Consider the following 23,335-nt stretch of genomic DNA (forward strand, 5'->3'; position numbering starts at 1 on the left):
CCCGTCCCCACGAAGAAGCATCCCTCCTGGTCGCTCTCCACGCTGGCTTGCTCCTTGGCACAGTGCAGGGTGCTGGTGACCAGCTGCATGTGGAAGGAAAAGACCAAGTCGGGCTTAATGAAAAACCTGGGTTTGTTGCCCCCATGGAGACTTTTTAAATTGGTAACCAAGCACTGCTGATTGGGCTCTTTGGAACAGTTTACGTATGTTTGCTCGATTGTCTTAGTTTTTGCTTTGAAAATTCCCTTCCTTTTCTCTTCTCTCTATTGCCTGTGTCTATGGGACTCTGTGGTCCTTACTCCTTCTCTTTTCCTTTCCTCTGTCCCCCTCTCTGTTTTGTAAAGCTCTGGCACAGTGGGCCTGACACATAGTAAGTTCTCCATAATATCGTGCTTTTTTTCCTTCTCTGCCATCTGGATCTATTCTGAGTTTATTTGTTTACTCTTCCTTTTGTTCTCATATCCTTCCCCCCTCCTTCCTCCCCCAACCATCTGTGTCATCTCCATCAATTTCCCCCAGTCCTCCTTCTCCCTCCTGCCCTGTGTGTCTCTTTCTCCATTGCCTTTCATTTTAATTATGATCTAAAATCCCCCCTTCCTCAAATCTTTATTTTTCTTCTCTTTGCCTCTCTTGTGGTTTCTACCTCTGTTTTCCCAGGGTGCTTTTGCTTCAATCCTTCTCAGCCTTGGCTTGGAACAGTATAATCCCCTGAGAAGCTTTAAAAACATCCTAATGACCAGGCTGAGTCCTAGACCAATTAAAACAGGGTCTCTGGGAATGGAACTCAGGCATAAATATTTTTGAGAAGTTCCCTGGTTGATTCCCATGCACAGCCCAGGTTGAGAACCGCTGCCTTGCTTTCCGATTGGAACATGTCTGTTGTGCAAAGCCAGCTTTACATCACTGCAGTTCATTACGTTATCTCCATTAGTTCAACTGATGTGCTTCAATCTCACATTTGGTGAATGCATTTCCTCTTATGCCAATTCCCAGCATGGGTCTTGTGGCCTTTGTATTTCCTTCAAGGTCATAAAGAGCCCAGGTCAGAAATAAAGGTGAGGTGGGACCAGGCTTTGGTCAGAATGGGAATAGCATGGGGGCTTGGGATGGGGCTGAGAGACTGTACTCTTGGCCTTACCTAATGCTATGTCCAAATGCAGAGATACAAGGAGTTCTCCATTTCAGCTAAGACCTCTGAAGGGTCTAAGTGGTAATGGGAGTGGAGGAGGCTCCTGCTGGGGCAAACGTGCGGTCTTGAGAGGACTATATTTTTAACAGGTTTCCAAGGGAGGCTATGGATTTTCTTCCCCATGGAACCTTAGAAATAAATCTTTTTGAAAAGCATAGAAAAAAGATCTGTTTTTCCTTCATATGTCAAGATGCATCTGCTGACCCATAATCAGAGGAGCCTGGTGAAATGTTTGTTTTGATGTGTTTTTCTAGGTGAGAGGATGGGCTGGGTTGTGTTCCCATCCCACTCTCTCTCTCAGTCTGCCTTTGCAACAGTTTTTGAGGCAAGTGGTGATGGTTAGAGGTGGTGTCTGCAGCTGGGGAGAGAATTTTTCTCTGCACGAGATGAGTACTCCTCTTCTGGACTAGTCTGGATTCTAGTCTCAGCATCGCAAACTAAACTACGGGATTGTGGGCAAATCACTCCATCCCTTGGAGGTCTCAGTGTCTGTATCTGGAAAAAAACAAGGGAGCTGTTTTAAGTGTTCCCTGAGGTCCTTTCTATCTCTGATGCTTTGTCACTCAGATATAAATGAGCTATTTATTTATAGGGAGCAAAATTCAGGCACTGTGCCATGCAATGGGAATAAACTTCAGGGTAAGGTGTGGTAGTGAGGGCACTGGTGACTCGCCCAGCTCCCTCTAGATTTCTTGTGGGTTGGGGACTGCAGGACCATCATGTATGTTTGTGTAGATCGGGCCCTGCCAGTGGCCCAGTCCAGGGATGAGTGGAGGTTGGAATCCGGCTTCAAATCTCCTTGCCAAGCTGGCCATACCCTGGAGGCAACCCTCCCAAAGAAGGGACATTTGAGGTCACTCTTAATAATACCATAAGCCTGTTCCTGATTGAGGTATGGGGAAAAGGATCCTTCTTAGATACTGAGTGTGTCTGCCCACGAATGCTGTCTGTCCACATGAGCTCTTTGCTTCACAGCCGAGTATCCCCCAGCAGGGGGCCATCCATACATGTTCTCTTGGCCAAGCAGAAGCCCTATCGAAAGGTGATCACAAAGGGTCTGCATTTGTGGGCACGTGTGTGTGAATTGGGTATTGAAATCCACTTAAGTCAGGAGCTATTCATCAAAAGCTGGGGATGTTGACATTCTTTTCAACAAACTCCTTATGCCTCATGCCTTTGAAGCAGTGAAGGCCACTGACTCATGCTAAGGACAGAGCAGACACTGTGGTATTTAGGCCTGATTTTTAAACAATGCATTATAGTGATGGCAGAGTGTGAGGAGGGGAGGGACGGAGAAAGGTGTGTGCACACTTGTGGGGGGGGTGTGAGTGTGTATACGTGTGTGTTTGTGCTGACTATGTAGGTTTGCATAAATCTACTTCAAAACCCAGCCTAGGACTCGCCACCTTCCAGAACCTTTTTCCTAACCAAGCATACTGTGAGTCTACATCAGCCCTCTCCCTACTGTGTTGACTTTGCAGCATGTGTGATTTTGCTTTTCCTCTAAGTCTCAGGCTGTTCTGTATATGAAATAACACAGCCCACATGAGTAGGTCAGATCCACTGGTCTCGTCATTTTTTGCTCTTTCTCCTTCTCTCTTCCCACACAGCCAGCCCATGTCTGGGCTGATGTTCCACGAGCTCTTGCCAGAATGATTTTTAAAAAAAAGAAAGAAAGGTGAGTTCTTCGTTTGATCCACTGTAGCTCTAAGAACTGCCCATCAGAATCTGTAGTTGTTGGGGGCATTCATTATCACCAAAGAAAATCTTTGAGTTCTGAGCTATGAAGACATAAAAGACACTGGCCTTGGCATCACAGGAGGATGAGCCAATAGTCCCGGGGAGAGAACACAACACATACGCAGAAGGATCCAATTAAACCCAGCATACGGCTCAGAGCTTGGTGCTGCAGACATAGAGATGAATGTGACTCGCCTCTTGAGAGGTCTGTAGTCTGATGGCAGGGATAGACTTTTAAACAACTAATCATAAAGCAGAAGGGTAAGTGCCTCTTATGACAAGGTTGTGTATAAAGTTTTACAAACGTATAGAGAAGGGGCAAAGTCATTCCATCTGGGTTGTTTAAGGAAGGCCTTCCAGAGGAAGGGACATTTGAATTGGACTTTGCAGATGAATAGGAGTTTGCTAGGTGAGAAGCAGCAGGAGAATGTTTCAGGCAGGGAGAACTAAAAGAAGTAAAGACATAAAAAATGCATGGTGCTTGGAAAACAGAGAGTAGCTTAATGTGCCTGAAGCTGAGGATACACGGTTGGGATCAGTACGGAGAACAAGAAATGAAATTATATCATAGTAATTAACATTTATCAACTACTTACCATGTGTAAGGGCTTCATACTGAAGAGTTGCCATGTTTCTTATTTAATCTTTATAACATACATTTCATGTAGGTACGATTTGCCTCATTTTACTTATGGAGAAATTAAGGTACGGTAAATAACTACTTAGGAAAGAAACCTTCCCAAGGTCACACAACTGGTAAGTGGTAGAGCTTGGACGTGATCGCAGGCAGCCTGACTCTAGACCTTGTGCCCTCAGCACCAGGCTGTTAGTATGTGAATGCCTTGTTCCAAGGGTTATCGATGACAAGAGTTAGGCAGATATGGCTTTGGGGAGAAGAGGACATCCCAGGCAAGGAAGAATACCATGAGCAAAGCCACAGGCGTGGGATGAACCTGTTCAATGGGCAGTTAGCCTGGCCCATCGGTCTGGTCAGGTCTGGCACAGCCCAAATGAATGTCTCATTGGAAGTCTCAGAAGCATCTCTGCTCTCTAGAAAGGTGCAGGGAACTCAGGTCTGCTTACTTTCTCTGTGCTCCCTTCCTTCTTCTCACTGGCCTGGGCAGATGGAGGACGGCAGAGAGAGGAAGATGATGCCCATGGGAAGCCCAGAGGCTCGTCATCCCTGCTCTTATGTGTGTTTTCTAAAATGTATCTTCTACCAAGTCTTCCTGGGTGAGGACTGATGCTATTTGATAGTGGAATTTAATGAGTCCAGCAGTGCCTTGCTCCCCATTATGAATTCTTGAGGGGCATTCAGCCGGTGGAAGGTTCCAACAGCACACATTTAAATAAGAGAGACATCAGGGCAGGGTAGCAGAGGCCAAAGGGAGATCATTCCCCAAGTGAAATTGAATTTTGTTAGAGTTCAATTGAGATGCTGAGCTGTCTTTTCACAAACATATTCATGGGCTTGGCTGTCACTTTCATTTAGTGGGCTTGCCATCGGAGCCTGTGGCAGGCTGGCCAAGCCCGTGGCCTCCCCTGCCTGCAAATGCAAAGCCTCACCCCTGAGGGGCTGGGAGCCAGGGTGGGCTGGGGGAGGACCTAAGGAGGAACAAGCCAGAAGGAGGGTCGTGTCTGCAGCCCGCTGCCTCCTCTCCCCCAAACCTGGCTGAAGAACTGCAAAATAAAGATTACAATATGACATGAAACAAGAAATATTCTAGTCCCTCAGACAAAGTAAAGTCCTGGTTAAGTGCAAGCAATAGCTCTGTGAACACAGGTGAATTATTGAATCTCTCTGTGCCTCAGTTTCCTCCTTGTGAAAAGGGCTTTAAAATAGTATCTATCTTTAGACTCATAGTGAGGGTGAACTGAAATAAAACACACCGAGTGCTTCACTCAATGCCCAACAGTAGCATGTCTTTAATAAAAGTAAATTTTGAAAATTGTGTATGGTGACAAGTTCTATGCAGGGTAAGCAGCAGGCACCTGTGTTGCATGATACCTGTGCCCCATTTCTGAAATCCCACCATTTGGAATTCATTCCTCAGCCATAAGCATTGCCTCTTTGAGTCTTGTTTTTAAAGTCACATCTGCCTGGGAGGGAAATGAGAGTCAGTAACAGTGAGGAGGTAGGACAGCACCAGGCTAGTGTGGCAGGCGCAGACTCGAGTTAGGAAGGGGAGTGGTGGTTGTGGATGGGGAAGGTGCACCGAAGGGTGGGAGTGGCCGGGTTAGGAGGGGTGGGAACAAGGACTGTCAGGACTCCCTGCATGGGCTGTATGGTTTTCTGGAGCAGACAGAATTGAGGATTTGTTGGGCTGAGATACAGTTCTAGGCCTGGAGAAAGGCCATGGAAAACTTGCATGATGATCTGTTTGCTTTAGGGATGGTCTGGGGAACGGGTGTGGGGGAAGCGGGCAGGGGCACTTTCTGTGTGTCACATTTAGTGGTAAATGCTTCTTTCTCTTCCAAGAGTGGCTGTTAACGTAGATGGTGCACAAGAGATGATTTGAACAGTCAAGGTGTAAAAGGGAGCTGGCCGAGGAGAGATCCTAGAACTCGCTTCCAGGGTCACGGCCAAAAAAACCCAAAGCCTGGCTTCTCTAGACTTGCTTTGTCACCTTGGAGACATGCCCTCTGCTTACTGGGCCTTTGTACAATTCAGGGAACCAAATGAGAGCCGGGCGTCTCATACTGGTTACAGAGGGTAGCACAGGGAACCGTGTCTCTAGATGGGATGGGCATTTCCTGTCTCCTTCAGCCTCAAGCTGAGCTCTCCCCGCTCTTACCTCCTGGGCATCTGGCCTCAGAAGGCACTTGAGTGTGTGACCTGAGACCAGACCTCCTGGAGGATCTCTAAGGTCGCTTTACGCTTTGCTGTGCCAATATTCTACTGTTTTACTAGGAGTGCCCTCAGGTCATCCATCTGGGGGCCTCTGAGCCACAGGTCTCATGGGACAGAATTTAGGGGGTTCAAAACCTTGGACAGAATTTTTAAAATCACATATTTTAATTAACTTTTAATTAAGGAATCTAGGTTAAAAAAAAAAAAAAAACACAGTCACTATGAGCCACTGTACCTGCCACTCTGTCACCAATAGAAATAACAGATATTTCCATTTTACACTGTTGGTTCTCAGTTTTCATGCTGTGTATAGTCAGTCTCTTCCTCACAAACCTGGGCTGGGCTGGTGACACGCTTTAACCAATAGAATGCAGCAGAAATGGTGCTGTGTCAGTCCTGGATCTAAGCCTTAAGAAAGCCTGGCAGCTGCCACTTCTGTGCTTTTTGGGAGCCCTGAGAAATCATATAAAACATCTGGCCATACTGCTGGAGAGGCCACCCGGATAGGCTCTGTGAAGAGGGGAGGCCCTGGGACTACATGGAGATAAAGAGACAATGCCCCAACATCCCAGCGCCCCAACTGAGCTCAGCCTTCCACCCATTCCCACCAAGATGCAAGATACAAGAGGGGGCCATCTGGAACATTCCAGCTCATTCCAGCCCCCAGATAAGTGCAGCATTGGCTGCCATTACATGGACACAGAGGACCACCCAGGCAAGCCCAATCCATCCACGCAATGTTCAGATATATTAAAATGGTTGTTGTTTTAAGCCACTGGGTTTTGGAATGCTTTGTTAATTAAGCAGCAATAGGTAATTGAAATAGAGCATTGCTAGTTTTATTGTATATATATGACTAAATTGAGTCCCAAAGTGTCAGTTCCATTTGAACTCCCACTTTTGCAGGTTTTTGAAATCCTTCATGTGTCAGCAGGCTGTGCCCACCACTCAGGACTTCCCAAACAAAGACATGGCAACGAGGGTCCCAGGGGACTCTTAGCTGGCAGATACCCCTTGAGTCCAGCTGCCATGATGTTCAATGTGAGAGGGGCATGAGGACCTCCTGCGATGTGACCTTTATCTTCAGAGTACTTGAAATTTAGTTGGAGAAGCAGACTGTTTATTTACAGCTATGTGAGAAAAGTGCAAGATAGGAAGTCCAGGCAGAAAGTGTGATAAGGGCTCAGTGAGGGGGTTTTGCCCTGACCTTCCCCAGCGAGGCACTTAGAGGAGTGTTGGGAAAATAGAATAGTTTAGGCAGGCCCCCTCACCTCAGGTCTGGTTGGGGGTGGTGGAGCACATTCTTTGTAAACAAATTGTGTGTGTGTGGGTGGAGTTAGTGGCGTGCACACCAATGTATCTTTTCAGTTTTGTTACTATTGTGTGCTAGAGAGTGTATGGAGCAGCAGCCCTGAACTGCTGGCTGGCAGAGAGCTCGCATCTAAAAAGAGAGCATGTTTACTTTGCTGGCAGCTACTCAGTTTTTCTTTGGACTTTGCTGGTAGCAGTTGAGTTTTGAGTTTCTCTTTGAACTGCCTAGCTCCTACACGTGTGTGTGCAGAAATAAAGACTACGCTTTCTTCCACCAAGCCTCCAAAGACCTTTCTTCTGGTTACCTAGTTCGTAGACCTGCATGTGAAGGGTTTGTGACCCAGTCTGGACAACAGACTTGAGGGGTCTGTGAGCTCCAGACCCAGCCCTAGCTCTACAAGAAGTTAAGACTTGACCTGACTTTGAAGCATGGGCAAAATTTGGAGTAATTGAGGAAGGTGGGAGAAGAGCTATAAGCAAAGTCACAGAAATGACACCTGGCCAAGCTTGTTCAGAGTTCAATGAACTCTTTTTAGAGTAGAGGACTTGTGGTGGCCAGTGGGGAGTTACTGCAGGGCCAGATTGTAGGGGTCTTAGGTACCAGGATTTTGGGTTTTACTGGTCAAGGGAACAATGGAAGCTTTGAACAGTTCAAATTTTAAAGACATTCAGTGAGTGCTCTATTTCTTTGCTCTTCATTTCTATTCTTGTGATCCAGATTAATCTATCATCCTGTTTCTGCTCTTTGGCTATTCAAAATGATCATGTTTAACCACCAAGTCATTCCTGGGATCTGGGAGCCCCAACTTCCCTTCTGGAATCCCAGAATGTCCTTATGACCCAGGGGGTGCAGAGGTGGGCTGTAAGAGCAGAAGATTCTGCCACTCCCTTCCCAAGGCAGGAGGTGGCCACCAGGAGGGCAAAACAGTTCGGTGGTACCTAGCTCTGGTCTTGATGTGTATTTTTCCACTAACTTCTTAGCCTGAGAAACACGTCAAAAGTCTGGGGATGATGTAGATAAGAGAGCTTGCGTGGTGAAGAGTGCAAAGAAAGCGGAGAGTATCTACGTGAGAAGGTAATTTGGTTATCATTTTGGATCTCAAGTATTAGCTTGCACTGGGTTATACATTTCGGTGGGTGACTGTAATTGCAAAATTTGCAAGATGTTAGCTGTTTTTTCAAAAGAAATTCTAGCTTGTCCTTTTCCTGTCCTTTGCTAAATTTCTGTATTCATTCATTCATTCATTTATCCTGTACTGTATGAACTCCTGTGTAAAACTTATTGGGGTGATCATAAAGTCAGTCTCTTGCTCTTCCCTTAAGAAGCATGAAATTCAGAATTAGAAGGAGGAGAGTAGGCGGAGTAGCTCTAGGCTTTACAAGTAAATGTCTGGGATTCTATTTCTAATGGCCTCAGGGGCCAGTCTGAGTGCAATTCGCTTGTCTATCATTTAGAGAACCTTGAGGGAGGTTCTCTCCGGCAGTCTGAAGTTATCCTTCACGTCTGACATTAGCAAGAAGCAAATTTTATCTGAGGGAAGGAGCTGCTCATCCAAAGGAGATAACAGCTGTGAGAAAAATTCCCCCAATGCTGGTCCTGTTGACTTATGTTTCAAAGGAGAACAATTTCAACATGGAGCTGCACTTTCCCTCGAGCTGCTGATGCAATAAAATGGCTGTAAGCTGCAAAAACTCTTTCAATATGGCATGTATTAAACCTTTCAGAGGTAGTGCTTTGATTTTTAATTTTACACTCTTGGCAGGCAATCAGGGTCTTTAATAGTAGAGAGGCTAGAGGGAGAATGTTTCAAAACAGTGAGGATCTTATCATAGTGGGCAATTAATGAATAATTATTAAAACCCAGAAATAGCTGGAAGAGAAAGCAAGAGGGAGCAGAGCAATTCTCTGGTTTCGGTCCTATAATGAAACCTCCAGAGAGGGGAAATATGATATACAATTCCATGCAATTAAATCTTCTATTTCCCCCCCACTGGAAGATAAGCGATTTAAAGAGCAAATAATAATAATAAAAAAAAAGTAAAGAAAAAAATGCCTATAACTTCAAAAGAAAAAGAAAAAGTCATTTGCTGACAATGATGCGTTTGTTCAGTTTGATTTTCAGCATTTGTTGCAATTACACTGAAAATAAAATAATAATAATAACAACAGCAGCAACAATAATAAAACACCTGCTCCTTGAAATCAGTTTCTAAGAGAGTGGGCAGCAGCATGGGGCTGTTGGAGACACCAGTGGGAGCAGCTAAACTGTTGAACAGATTCAGTCCATGAGCTGCACAATCATTAACTGTCATCAAGAGACCCCCCTGCACGTGTCTTCTGAACTCCCCTGGCTCCCTGTCATTTCCAGGCCCAATTCTGTCAGCTCCTTACTGTCAGGATCTCTCCTCTGTAGGTGCTAATCCCACTGTTTCCTTTTTGACTCAGCTCTAGAAAATCCTGTCATTTGTCAAATGGCTGTTTACAGTTCAAACACTGCCGGCCTGCTGAGTGTCCTCGTCTCAGGCTGGCAAGCTGGCACAATGGCACTGCTAAGCTGGTACAGACACCACCGCTCCTTGGAACCCTGCTTAACAGAAAAGCTCCTGGTGTGCGCCAGGCGGCGTGCTGGCAGAGAGGGCCACAGACCCTGCATGTATTCCTTTCTCAGCCAGTTAGGCTGCCCCAGGGCCCCTGCTGGGGAGCCCAGAGCATCTGGGGTCAGCTCACCTTGAAGCAGCCGTTAGCTCCCTGGGCTGCGAGGCTGGGGCATGGGCAGGGGTGGAGCGGTGGGATCAATGAGCACTTGAGATGGCATTTTCCTGGCATGAGGTGGCTCATTACTGAGGGCCTCGGTGCAGAGCTGGATGTTCAGGATTGATCTCACAGCAGTATTCCAAGAGACCTGCCAGCATCACAGGGCCAAACGGGCCTGCAAAAGAAACAAATCGGTGGATAAACAAATAAATAAATGGGGTGGGGGGTGCTATTGTTTAGCGAGCTGTGAGAGAAGGTGGATGTTTTCCAGGGTGTGGCACTAGCATTTTTATTTGAACAGTGCATGACAGTAGATCATGGATTTGGGGTACGTAGACCATGGGGCCCCTAGGTGCTGTACTCTGCCAGATGATAGGAATGCAGGTGGAAGGGGAAAGTAAGTTCATTTTTCCTCATGGTTAGCTGTGGCTCCTGCCAGTCTTGTCAGGCCAGGTGCTTTTCCTGGTTGAAGAGCAGCTATTTATTTAGCACTTACTGTGTGCCAGGCACGGTGTTGTGTACTTCATGTAAGCTGGCTCATGTTAAGATTTTGAGAACAGTGGTATTAGCTCAATTGTTATGGAAGGAAAAACTGAGGCCCAGCAAGTGAAGTCTCTTGTACAAAGTCACACGGTTAGGAACCAAGGAGTGCTGCCGGTTTTGGAACCTAGGTCTAGTTTAACTCCTAAATTGATGTTCTGAATCACTATTCTAATATGGCTTCTCAGGTGGGGATGCAGCCTGCCCCTGCAGCCTCCCTCCAGCTGGGAGAGCTTCTGATGCATTGAGTGCTGGTGGGCGCTGGGCTTCTTCCAGTGAGTTCAGCAGCCCCTCCTCATCTCAGGTCAGAAGCACTGCAGCCCCCTCCTAGCTGAGCCCTGTCACTACTTTCTGCCAGTGAACCCTCTATCCTCCCTTCTGCCACTGACACAGTCAAAACAAGTCTGTTGGGTCCCAGTCCGCCCTGCCTACTGCCCTAACAGGAGGAGGGAGTGTCGTGCCCTTCAGCCTGGTCTTGGTGGCACTTTGCTCTAGAGCACTTCTCCAGCATCCTCTGCCTACACTCCAGCCGGACTGATCAGCTTCATAATGTAGTGTAAGCCCTGGTTCCTTGTTCTGCCATGCCCGCCCCACCCTATCTCTACCTAGAATCTGCCTGCTCGTTCATCAAGACTCAGTTTAAATATCCCTTGCCCAGAAAGTCTTTCCCGACTTTTGCAAGACCCTGTTAGTAACTCTGGGATAACTCTATTGCATGCATGGTAATGATCTGGTTACCCGTTGTCTCGTCCACTGGTCTGTTGAATGCATGGGAATACCTCACCCTTTTGGTCACAGACCCTCTGTGAGGTTCACATAGAGACTCTAAACATTTATATGCTCTCTGTGGTTTGTTCTTTCTTTTGTTCAATGCTAACTGGTCCAGAATGGCCAGGGCTTCGATACCACTGCTGTCAAATTCAACCACGTTTCCTAGGGATACTCATCACGAACATGCTCTATCAATTAAGATAACACTAACTGCTGTAACAAACAACTCTGGAATGTATTATGTATGATGGCTGGATAGAAGAGTATTTCTCACACATGTAAAATCCAAAGAGGGGGTTACTGATTGGCAGGCAGTGCTCCCAAGTGATGATTCAGAAATCTAGGATCCTTTCATGTTGGGGATCTGCCAAAGCCACTGAGCTAATCTGAATCAGGACAGTGGAAGGCGAAAGGACATGGAGTGATAAGTGTGGGACATTTACAGAGCTAGGCCTGAAGGAAGTGCAGTCATTTCCACCTTAATTTCATTGACTGGATCCCATGGCCACACCTGATCTCCAGGGAGGCTGAGAAATGCAGTCTCCCAGTGAGCCAGTTAGCTGCCTCTACCACACTATTTACTCTACCAGGCACAGTCTGCAGGAGTTTGAAGCACCCACCTTCCTGTGTTCCAAGTCAGGGCAAAGTGCCTCTTCTTCATTCCCCCTGGGAAAAGCTGCCACTTCCAGCTTGCTCCACCAGCAGCGGCATTGCATGACTTCTCTTTTCATGCAACCAGGGGCCAAAGAAGGACTGGCTTTTAGATTTATTAGTCTTCTTTTGCTTGGCTGCCAGAGATTCCTAACCATGCCAAGTAGTGAAGATCAATGGCCAAGCTGGCATGCAGAGAGTAACTCAGGTAAAGCATGCTTTTCCATCAATGTCCTTTAGAAGCCATCTATCACTTGATTCAGTTTTTATTTTCAAGTGACAGAGCAAGGACTAGTTTAGGTGAGATATCAATAAGACTCAGAATGCTGAGGTGAGACTAAACCGTTTGCATACTTATCTTGGCTCAATCAAGCATCTCCACTCATCTCTTTTGGTTGTTATGATTAATTTTCCTCTACAAAACTATCTTGAAGGTGGCTTGAAGACCTATTACACTGATTTGCTAAACAAGAGCTTCCTCCAAGACAGGGCCCAAAGAACCCCTCCACCAAGAAACTCTATCTGATAATGCCACTTGTATCAGTCCATTTCTGTTGCTTATAACAAATACCTGGAACTGGGTAATTTTTAAAGAAAAAAATTTATTGCTTACAGTTCAGAGGCTGGGAAGTCCAAAGTCCAGGAAACACATCTGATGAGAATCTTGGTGGTGGTGACAGTGACCCAGAGATCTCACATGGCAGAAAATGGCAGAGCAGAGAGGGACTAACCTCTCATGTGCTCTTCTTTTAAAGCCCTGAGAACTACACCCATGACCACCATTATTAATCCATTCACTATCACATGATCTTACAATCTAACCACCTCTTCAAAGCCCCACCTTTCAATTACCACAATAGGATTTCCCATCCTCTTAACACTGTGTCAATGGGGGTCAAGTTTTGGGGGGACACTCAATCCAAGGCACCATTCAACCCTGACAACACCCAGATCCCTGTCCTCTCAGCATCTGGGACCCAAATTATACAATGTAAATTATTGAAATTGATTTGCATTTTTTCTTAAGTAATTTCCTTCTGTGAACATCTACATGTAGTAAATATCTTATAGTTCCCTTCCTCAAGGACAATTAGTGAAGTGTTTAACTTGAGGCATTAGCTTTTATCAAGCTGAATCAATAGAATGCTGCTGTGTCCAAAACTGAGCTTCTCATCCACATATGAACTTATATTGCAGACTTGAAAATCTAAAGGCAAGCATGTGCGTGAGTTCAGTGTACATTTCCCTTTGCCCAGAAGCTTGTCCTGCTCATGGTTGTTTTTGCATTTCTCTGTCCATCCAGTGTTTTAGTGCCCTGAGCTAACTTCCCTAAATCGCCATGTTGAGCTCTAAGAGTTCAGACCAGATAATTTTTTGATCCAAGAAGCAAGACCCAAACATTTTAATCCTTTCCACGTTCCTCAGCTTTCCTTCCTTCTAGAATCACATTAAAGTTTGCTCTCCATCTCAGAAATTTTCCCTGGACTCATGCATCTCTTCTCTCCCTGGTTTCTGCTCCTTTGACCTTTTCTCCCTCTGACCCCACCCCCAGTCTTGATTGATTTGTTCTTTTATGACATGAGAGGTGCTCTTTTAATTTTCTGACCCTGTGGTTTTAATCAGAACCTGTTTTAATCAATTCCTGCAAAGAAATCTTTGCTTACTCCAGGTATGAACGTGCTCTTCTGTGCCTCCTTCTGAAAGCTACCTTTCACATTTGGATCTGTATTCCTTCTGGAATTGATTTTGTGTATGGTGTCAGGTTAGGCACAAATTTATTTCTGTCATTTGGAGATCCAAATGATCAAGCACCATATATTGAAAAGTCCATTTTTTATCTGCTGCTCTGAAGTATCACTTTGTCATAAATCAATTGACCTTATATGCATAGATATATTTCTGGACCCACCAGCTCATTGGTCAGTTTGTCTATTCTTGTGCTCATGTTACACAGTCTTACTTATTATGACTTTATAACAGGTCATGATAATTAGCAATGTAAGTCCTTTATCTTTGTTCTTATCTATCTTCAAGATTACTTTGGCTAATCTTGGCTATTTGCATTTCTATACAAATTTTAGAATCAGTTTATAAATGTCTATGGAATATATTCTGGGATTATTATTGATTGAAATCAATTTGGGGAGAATTTAAATCTTTGTAACATTGAGTTTCCTAACCATGAACATGGTATATCCCTTTTTATTTAGGCTTTTAAAAATTTTTCTTATTAATTCTGTATAGTTTTCAGTATAGAGGTCTTGCTGATGATTTTTAGATTTGTTCCTAGATATCCATTTTTTCTTTAATGCTTTTGTGAATTGTGTCATTTTAAAGTTGACTGTGTATTCAGGGGCTTTGCTAAATTTACTTATTAATTTTAACAGTTTCTCATAGATGCTTTTGGGTTTTCTGTATACAATCATGCAGTCTGTGAATATTGAGAGTTTTATTTTTTTCCTCTTCAATCATTTTGTTTCTAATTCTTTTTCTTGTATTGTTGCATTGGCTACATGCTCCTGCTTTGTCGCACTCCAAGTAGACAGGCACTTGTGCAAGGAAAACAGGTTCGTAAAAATTGTTTTTTAAAAACTTCCCTATTGTGCAAAATATTTTATGTGCTGCTACATCTATCCAGAAAACTCTCCCTACTTCCATTTTGCTTGGACAAAAACCAAATTCTTTAGCCTCAGCTTATACTCCTCTTTTTGAGACTGGGTACAGGGAGTGGGAATTGTCTCTCATCCAAGAGATTAAGCACAACCCTTAGAACATTAAGCTGAAACTCTTTGTTTATGATTTCTTCTCCTCTGTTGAACTGTAAGCCCCTCAGGGGCAGAGACTTTGCAATGTTCATTGCTATATTGCCATCATGTGCTATATCACTATATAGCACAGTGCAGGGATTATCATAAGTCTTCAGTAAATGTTAGCTTATCCTCCTCCTCCTCATCCTTGTCCTGATCCTTGACTTCATCCTTCTCCTCCTCATCTAGTTATTGAAGCATGACCCTTATCAATAGGAGTCTACTGTAGCTGTCTAGTTATCTCTCTCTTCCACTAGACCATGATGTCCTCAAGGGCACACGTCTTATCTTTTGTGCTCATATCCCCAGTATTTAACATAGTGTCTACCCTCTAATAGACACTTAACAAAGGCATGAGACGGTGAATGTGTGGATGAATAAATGAATAAGCTGGTGGATGAGTGGTCCTTGCTATAAGAAATGAAGGTCCATACAAGATGACTGGGGTAGCAATTTAAGCATACTCACAGTGCAGAATTACAAGCCTAATGCCAAAACTAATGCCCTAGTTCAATTTTAATTTTCTTGTGCCTGGAAGCTAGTCCTGTTGTGACTTCTAGCATCTCTCGATCCATCCAGAATTTCAGTGTCCATGGTGGCTTTCTTAAATCCTCCTCTTAAGCCTCAGGAGCTCCAGAAAACTCAGGCCAGATCATTTTCTTGCTGGAAGAATCAAGACCACATCATCTTTTTTTTTTTTTTTTGTCTTTCTTTCCTTCCCAAAATTAGTCTACTTTCCATCTGAGGAACCCTCCCTGGACCCATGCATCTCTTCCCTTCCTGCTTCTATTCATTTGCCATCCCACCCCCACTCCCACCCTGCACATCTTGGTTGCTTTGCTGTTTCAGAGGTACATTTTTAAGTTTTCAGACACCATTAATTTAATTGCATCTGCAGGGACCAGGTATGAGCTTGGGAAAGACCTCTCATTTTTCATGATCTGTCATCAGGAACTGTGATAACTCAGCCATGAGCTCACAACCCAGAGGCCTGCATTGCACACATTTGAGAACAGAGTGAAGCTCTTCAGGGCACTTCTGCAGAGTCTCTCATCTCCAGCAGGCAGGTGACTCTTTCCTTCCTCTAGCCTCACCTAGAGGCCCGCCCTACTCTGCTGTTTTCCTCAACTTGCATGCCTTTCTCGCAGGCGTCACTGCACATTGCCTTCCCATCCTAAGACTCAATTCCACCCTGCCGAGGTGGGCCAGGCAGCCGGGCAGCTCCAACAGACTTGTGCTTCATTGGAGAGTTGGGCTGGGTATGTTCATGCCCACTGACTTGAGAATGCAGGGAAGGGTAGGACCCATTAACCGGCGAGATCAGGGCTATTAAATGCCAACTCTTGCTCCAGAGCTGGTAAGTCGCTAATCATAGCTGCACTCACCCTCACTCACCCCCACTCACCCTCATCTCTTCCCACCTTAAATAAATACATCTCTCCAGCCAGAGGGATCAGTTGCTTCCTTCTTTCTGAAATCCAGCATCTTAGAGGTTCACTTCTAAGCCACTGTTTTGATTTGGGTCGATAGAGGGTAAGGCAAGCTAGGTACCTGTGATGTGAAATTTTAGGAGGCCCTCACTCTCAGGTGCTGACCCTACCTTGCACAACCCTGAGAACAAGTGTTTCTTTAAATTTTGTGCACTAGGCACCTGGCTTGTCTCAGCCCAGGGTTCCAGCCCTGGTTTTGACCCAAATGTTTTAAGCAGATAATCCTTCAACACAGATTAAATAATCATGGTGAGATTCACAGGAATGTAGAAAGCCCCCCTCCCTCCTGCAACCTTCCCTATTATCTTTGTGCTGGACTCTGAAATGTTTTGTCAGTTCATAACAAGCCCTGCCCTCCACTAACGTTAGAGCTACTATGTATGGAGAGTTTGATATGCAGGTTCTGAGCTGAGACCACTCTTGATTATTATTGTCATCCCAACAACCCTGTGAGGTTGGTGGTGATCCCAGGTTTGCAGATGAGAAAACTGGGGCTAGGAGATGCTGTCTTTCACCCAACCACTGAGAGGCAGAGCCAGGATCTGACCCAGGTCTGTCTGACTCCCCAGCATTTATACTCATTGAGCTGCCCTTGCAGCTGGTAGGGCATCTGTTACCACTCAGGGGAATGCCATTGGGTTTTTCAGTGACAGGGAGTTGAGTGCAGGGGAAGGCAAGAAGCCAGAGGCATGAGCATGCAGAGGCTCAGGAAAGGAGTATAGAGAGGAGATTCTAGGGATAATATGAAGGGACAATTAGAGCAGCCCCATTCTGTGTTTTGACCTGTTCACAGCTGGGTTTTAAGGTAGACCCTGGCTCTAAAAAGATGGTGCTGGGTTGAGCTGAGCCTCTGTGGGTTCCTTTGGAAGGGGGTCTCCTTCTCTCTGCCCAGTCCACCTGCCTGCACTTCTCTCTGCCTAGCACAGCCCCACCATGCACTGGGGCTGTTTGTAGCTCTACCTGGCTCTGCTCTGGTATCTGCAGCCAGTGCCTGGACCAAAGGAACAGAGAGCCCCTTTTGCCTCATCCTGTGAGATGTTGCTGTACGTTCTTGTAGTGCGTCGCTTATGTTCTCTCCTCCTGGACACCCTTTACCTCTGTTACCACCAGCAAAACCCTACTTTCTCCTTAAGACCTATTGTGAGTCTTGGAAGAAACGTTCTTCAGCCCCTCACTTTCAACCTCACCTTCTGCAGAATGAGATGCTTCCCTCTTGGTCTGCTGTGGGTCTTCCTTCACCCAGTTTTGCAGGATCTCCTGTTGTAGGGTTGTTTGTCTTCATACACAGGTCGGCTTCTGATCCAGCATGAGCTCCTTGAGGGCCCAGACTGGGCTTGCTTCGGTGCTTCTCTGCAGTGTTCCAGTGATACCCTGTATAAACCCAGTATTTATCTCACCACCTACCCAGAGAATGTTCTGTTTTTCCCAATAGATTGTTTTGAAAGAATCAAAGCACACAGAAGTGTATAAAAAGTGGAAACTGAAATTCCCTTATTCTCTCCGAATTCCACTGCCTATTGGTGTCCACTGTTGAGTTTGAGGCCACTTTCTCCAGAGGTTTCTGTATACAAATCCTCATGCACAGACACATGCATACCCGTCCACAGACACATTTCTTTGATTTTTTTCTAATAGCACAGTCAAATGATGCATATTTTTTATAGATTCATTTTTTCCACTTAGTGCAATGTAGCCTTGGGTCCGTTTTCAGTGCACACAGAATTGACTCATTTGTTTAACAGCTATGTGGGATGTACCATAATTATTAAATGTCCTCCACTGATGGATATTTGGGTTGAACTAACTTTTTCTGGCAGTGAACTTCTTTGCACTAAAGTATTTGCACATTTAACTTGGTATTTTTATGGCTCAAAGTCATAGAGATGGAGTTTCTGGGGCAAATGGTATGCATACCTTTGGATTTGGAAGGATATTACAAAGTTGACTGCAAGGAGGCTGAGCAGGTTTTCTCTTTAAACAGTGAATGGGAATACCTCTCCCACTCCCCATACCAGAAACTCACTAATACCAGTCTTTAAAAACTTTTGTCGTTGTGAAAGGTGAAAGACGAAATTTAATTGCTGTCTTGATTTACATTTCTTCCATATTTTAGTAAAGTTAGTCATTGTTTTGCATGTTTATTGCCATTAGTATTGCCTGTTCACATCTTTTGCCTATTTTTCTTTTGGACTATTAGTCTATTCCTATTGATTTCTAAGAACTCTTTTTATATTGGGTAGATTAGACATTCGTTTGTCATATGTATAGGACATGTTTTTCCCAATTAATCTTTTCATTTGTACTATGAGTTATTATTATTAGTAATATTTTTTACAAAAGGCTTTTTATATTTAAATACATTTTAAAAACTCAGATTAAGGGAATAGGCTTTGAATTTACAGATCAGAGTTCAAACACAGGCCACACAGCTTACTTTGCACAAGTCCCTTAATCTCTCTGCGCCTTCCTGTCCTCATCTAATACTTAGGAGCAATTCTGGGAATGAATGAGACAATGGTGTAGAGTGAGCATTGACCAAAACAGCTGGAATTCACAAGGACCAACCTCTGGAAGTTGGAAGTAGGCCCTCTCTGGCCCAGTACTACCCTGACCTCTCTCTACTACTTACTGTTGCCCTTCTCTAAAACTCTTTTGGTCTGGAGGGTTGGTTCCTCCTAAATATGTTCCCTCCTTTCCCAACCCCAGAAAAAGCCAGGTGAGAGGGTTCTGGCTGGCTCCCCCCTGATTACCAGGGAGGTGAAAAAAAGAAGACATTCCCTGAATCAGTTTTCTGTCCCTCTGGCCCCGCCACGTGGCTGCCTGATAAAGGTCACACCAGCGTTCTCTGACTTACGTTGCTGAAACGTACAAAACCTCATCATTTCAGCCATAAATTCATTTGCTAGATTCTCATTTCATTTTTGAGTTGTTCATTCCCTCCTTCACTCAGACTAGTAATTTCAGGGGCTGTATTATAATATTGAGATGTTGCTGCAGAAGCATTACAAAACATTAGTGTACATTTAGCCTTGAATTGTCACATAAGATTATTGCAGGAAATTTGGGTTTTCCTGATCATAAATGTGACAGTAGAGTGAGAATGCAGCTTCTAAATGGGGACAAAGAGTAAAGAAGTGTTAAGTACACAGCCACTTCTTGTGTGGGGTGCCAAGGAACCCAGGGAAATCGAAGCCGCTGCTAGAGACAGCAGGGCTGGGCTGGGCTGGGCTGACTCCAGCCTGATGTCAGCTACACAGAGCTCCCTTCCCAGGTAAGCAGGTAGACTATGGAGGGGAGACTGCCTGGGTTTTCCCATCCTCTCCCGCCCCACTCCCACCCTCCTCTATCTTAGCACCCCCCGACAGTGCCTTCAATTACCACTTCACTTATGCCAGGCTACTGGCCCTCGGCTGTGGAGGTCCTTACAGAACCATGGGTGGGCGTTTAGAAGATGAGGAAGGTCAAGCGTGCAGATAGCCTTGGGGCCAGGGTGTGGGGGCCAAGGGGCCCTGTCTTTGCCTGTTTCTTTGGTTTGGGTAAGAAATCAGCAGATTGCCCGTGGGCTCCCTAGGAGTCTGCAGGCATTGCAGAGGGAGCCCCGGTTCCAACCAGTTCTGCACCATTTCTGTGGGCAGGGGGCTGGCAGCCTTTCTCCCCAGGGTGGGGGTTATGTCAGGGGTTGTCATTTAGGAGGTCTGTGTCCCCTATAACATGTCTGGTTCCTGGGAGGGAAGGTGGCTGTCTGCCTAGTGCAGATTAGAGCTGCCTTCTCTGCACCGGCCTGGGTAGGTGGGAGGCTGGGCTTTCTGCGATCCTTAGGGCTCAGCGACCTTTCTATCCAAAGGCTGCAACACCCGCCCCCTCCCCTCACCCCGCACAGTGCTGTGCTTCAGAAGTGCCCTGCAACCCTGCCCAAGTCCTCTGAATGAGGCCTGCTCACCAGCCCATTCACCTTCACCCTGCTCAGGCTCTGCCCTTCCTGGTGCTAATCTGATAAATCCATCGGGGCCCTCACTCCTTAGCTGGGCCTTCATGGCTTTGTTGGTGTGATCTGAGTCCACTCACATCAGTCAGCTGGGATATGCCTGTTCAGAATGCAGATTCTTGGACTTCCTCCTGAGGGGCTGGGGCCTGGAAATCTGTGTTTGTAACACCCTCCCAGCAGATTTGTATTCGCATTGAGGATGATACATACCAGCACAGTTCCCTCCCGAGGCAGGAGGCCCCAGCTCCCTATGCAGTTTGTCTCCAGATGCCAGCGCGGTGGGCTCAGAGCAGTCATCCCTGTGGATTGGAGGGTTTCCCAGGAGTGCTCCTCACGCTCTGTGCTGGGATTTCTTAATACCTTTTGGTCTGTGACGCGACCATGCAAGGAACATTCTGGAGAGGGGGTCTGCAACTACCCACTCGACCATCCCCTCCCACGTTCCCCCCATCCCCACCTCCGTCTCCTGGGACTGTAAAGCTCAGAGGCCACACTGTCCCCAGCTCACTGCAAACACTGCCCATAGTACCCACACCTCATGCCTTGGGGTTTAGAATCCTCTCCACTGCCTGGATGGGATCGCTCTGAACTACACAGAGATGGCCTGAAACGAGAATTCCTGCGTCCACAGGAAGCCCTCCCTGCCTACCCCACCATGTCTCTTGGGCCCCAAACACTCCCCCCCCACCCCTTTTCCTCTTTTTCCTTCACCAGTGAGTTCTATTTAACTCATCAATCCACAGCCTTCACATTGTGATATGTCCGCTCTCCAGAGAGATCTGGAAAGGCCTACTTCGTGTCTCTTCTGCTTGGGTGGTTTTCCTTTGGCTGCAGCTGCCTGCCCAGCCTTGACTGCACCCCTGAGCCCCTCTCTCAGCTGCACCTGGAGGATTTCCAAGTACCCACCGCATGGCCAGAGCTGGCTCTGCTGAAAGCTGATCCCTGAGCTCAGGTGAATTCCCTCAGCTCATTACCCAAGTGTCTCTCAAGGAGCAGGTTAACTGGGAAATAAATGTGTCACCAGTGTTGCTGCAGATGTCTGGGACTTAAAGCTTACAGCCCCTGTCCCCCCATCCCAGTGTCTAGAGCTGTCAGTACCTGAGGTCTGAGCAGACCACACGAGAGTGTCAGCAGCATGTTGTGACTTGTGATAAATACTGCTTCATTTTGTTTTCCAGCTGATTCATTCGAGGAGAGGCTGTTCTGCCATCAGTGCTGCCAGCTCTCTGTGGGACAGGCAGTGCCCGAGAGGTCTCTTACCACTTCAGACCTGGGCACATGGCCCATCTACCCTACTGCTTGCCAGGGTGCCATTCTGAGGTACAAGTAGGGACACTTGGGGTGCTGCAGAAGGAGTGTGGTGGAGGCAGAGAGACCCAGGACGAAACTCCCGCTCCAGCCCATCCAGCTCTGGTGTCTTTGGGCAAGTCTCAGTTTTCCAACTGTTAAGTATTGAATGGTGCCTATCTTTCAAGGTTATTGTGAGGGTTGAAATGATAAAAGCCCAAGCTAGGTCTTGGACAAGCCAATGCATTGTGGCCTTTGGGTTCCCTTGTCCTAAGTAAGAAGGCTTCTTGTCTGTTTCTAGCACCTTAGGGTGCTGGGTGTTAGAGAGGTCCTATCACAGAGCTCAGGCTGGCGATGCGAGGGCTGTACCTGGAGACAGCTGCTCTTCCACGTAGCTTGGCTGAGGGGGAGTGGGAGAACTTCTGGGCTGGGGAGGGACTGGCGAGAGGCTTGTTAACCACCCAGAGAGGCAGCAGGTGCTCGTTGGATGGATGAGGAAATCTCAGCACAGAGAGTGTAAGTGCCTTGCTAAAGCCACACAGGTGGAAAAACCCAGTGCCCTGGACTCCAGCTTCTGGATACCTCAAGAAAAATCTTAAGGGGTGGGGGAAGGGAGAGAAGAGAAAAGAAAACAATGGGAAAAGGCAAAGTGGGGGGCAGTAAGGCTGTGCAGGTGCCACCTCAAAAGTCAGGGGCAAAGTTAAAGCTTATAAAGGGAATTAAACTGTCCTCCGAAAAGAGGAAGGCAAAACTGGCTCAGTACACAGAACGCTGGTCTGAAAACTGAGAGGTGAGGGGCCCGAGTTCATCCTGGCTCTTCTGCTAACTAGCTGTGTGACTGTGGGCAGGTTTCCTAACTTCTCTGGACCTTTCTTTTCTCATTTACGAAAAGAGAAGTTTGGATGAAATGATCTCTTTTGTCTCTTCTAACTCTAAAAATCTCTATGACTATTCAAGCAAAAATCCTGGAGCCTGTCTGTTGTGATTGCTTTGAGATGGAGAAGCCAGCAAAATTGCCTTTGGAAGGGGGCTCGCTCCTTTTTCCTTTAGCTAGGGAAGGTTCTAGAAGGATGGGAAAGCCAGAAGCAGCCTGGCAGCTGATACTGGAGTAGAGGAGCACCCCCCCACCCCCATCACCCCTTGCCTCCAGCCTGACAGCCCAGGACTCTTTCGCCTACCAGGAAATGGTTAATTTATATCTCAATACCCTGTGTAAAAGGAAGCCAAGAATAACCATGGTGACTGATTGTATTAGTTTGCTAGGGCTGCCACAACAGACTGGAGGGGCTGAAACAACAGACGTTGACTTTCTCACAGTTCTGGAGGCTAGAAGTCCAAGATCAATGTGTTGGCAGGGTCAGTTTCTTCCAAAACCTCTCTCTTTTGGCTTGTAGATGACTATCTTCTCCCTGTGTCTTCACATGGTCTTTCCTCTGTGTTGTCTGTGTCTAATCTCTTGTTATAAGGACACCAGTCATACTGGATTAGGGCCCACCCTAATGACCTCCTTTTACCTTGATTACCTCTTTAAAGACTCTATTCCCAAATACAGTCACATTCTGAGGTACTGGGGGTTAGGACGTCAACATATGAATTTGGTGGGGGGAACACAATTCAGTCCTAACAGTGACCAGGGAATTAATTGTCCATGCTGGAATACTTTAAAAAATATATGTTATTGAACTTTCTATTTAAAGTACAACATACATACTGGAAAGTGGACATATTATGTCTACAGCTTGGACACACTCACATAACCAGATTAAGAAACAAGAGGGTTCCTAGTAGCCCCAAAACCTCCACCTTGTGTCCATTTTTGCTTATCCCCCCATGGGGAACCACTGTCCTGACTTCTAACACCATACATTAGCTTCTCCTGTTTTTGAACTTTGTATACACAAAATCATACAAAATGTAATCTTTTGTGTCTGCATTCTTCACTCAACACTGTGATTGTG

General features: G+C 46.0%; 1 protein-coding gene across 1 annotated transcript in view; it reads left to right on the plus strand.

The window, feature by feature from the left end:
- GPR39 (G protein-coupled receptor 39) overlaps window positions 1-23,335 on the plus strand; it is a 190,103-nt gene that overhangs the window by 147,133 nt on the left and 19,635 nt on the right. The gene's annotated exons all lie outside the window — the stretch shown is intronic.

Source organism: Cynocephalus volans, chromosome 1 (assembly GCF_027409185.1).
Source record: "Cynocephalus volans isolate mCynVol1 chromosome 1, mCynVol1.pri, whole genome shotgun sequence".
In the NCBI taxonomy this organism is placed as follows: domain Eukaryota; kingdom Metazoa; phylum Chordata; class Mammalia; order Dermoptera; family Cynocephalidae; genus Cynocephalus; species Cynocephalus volans.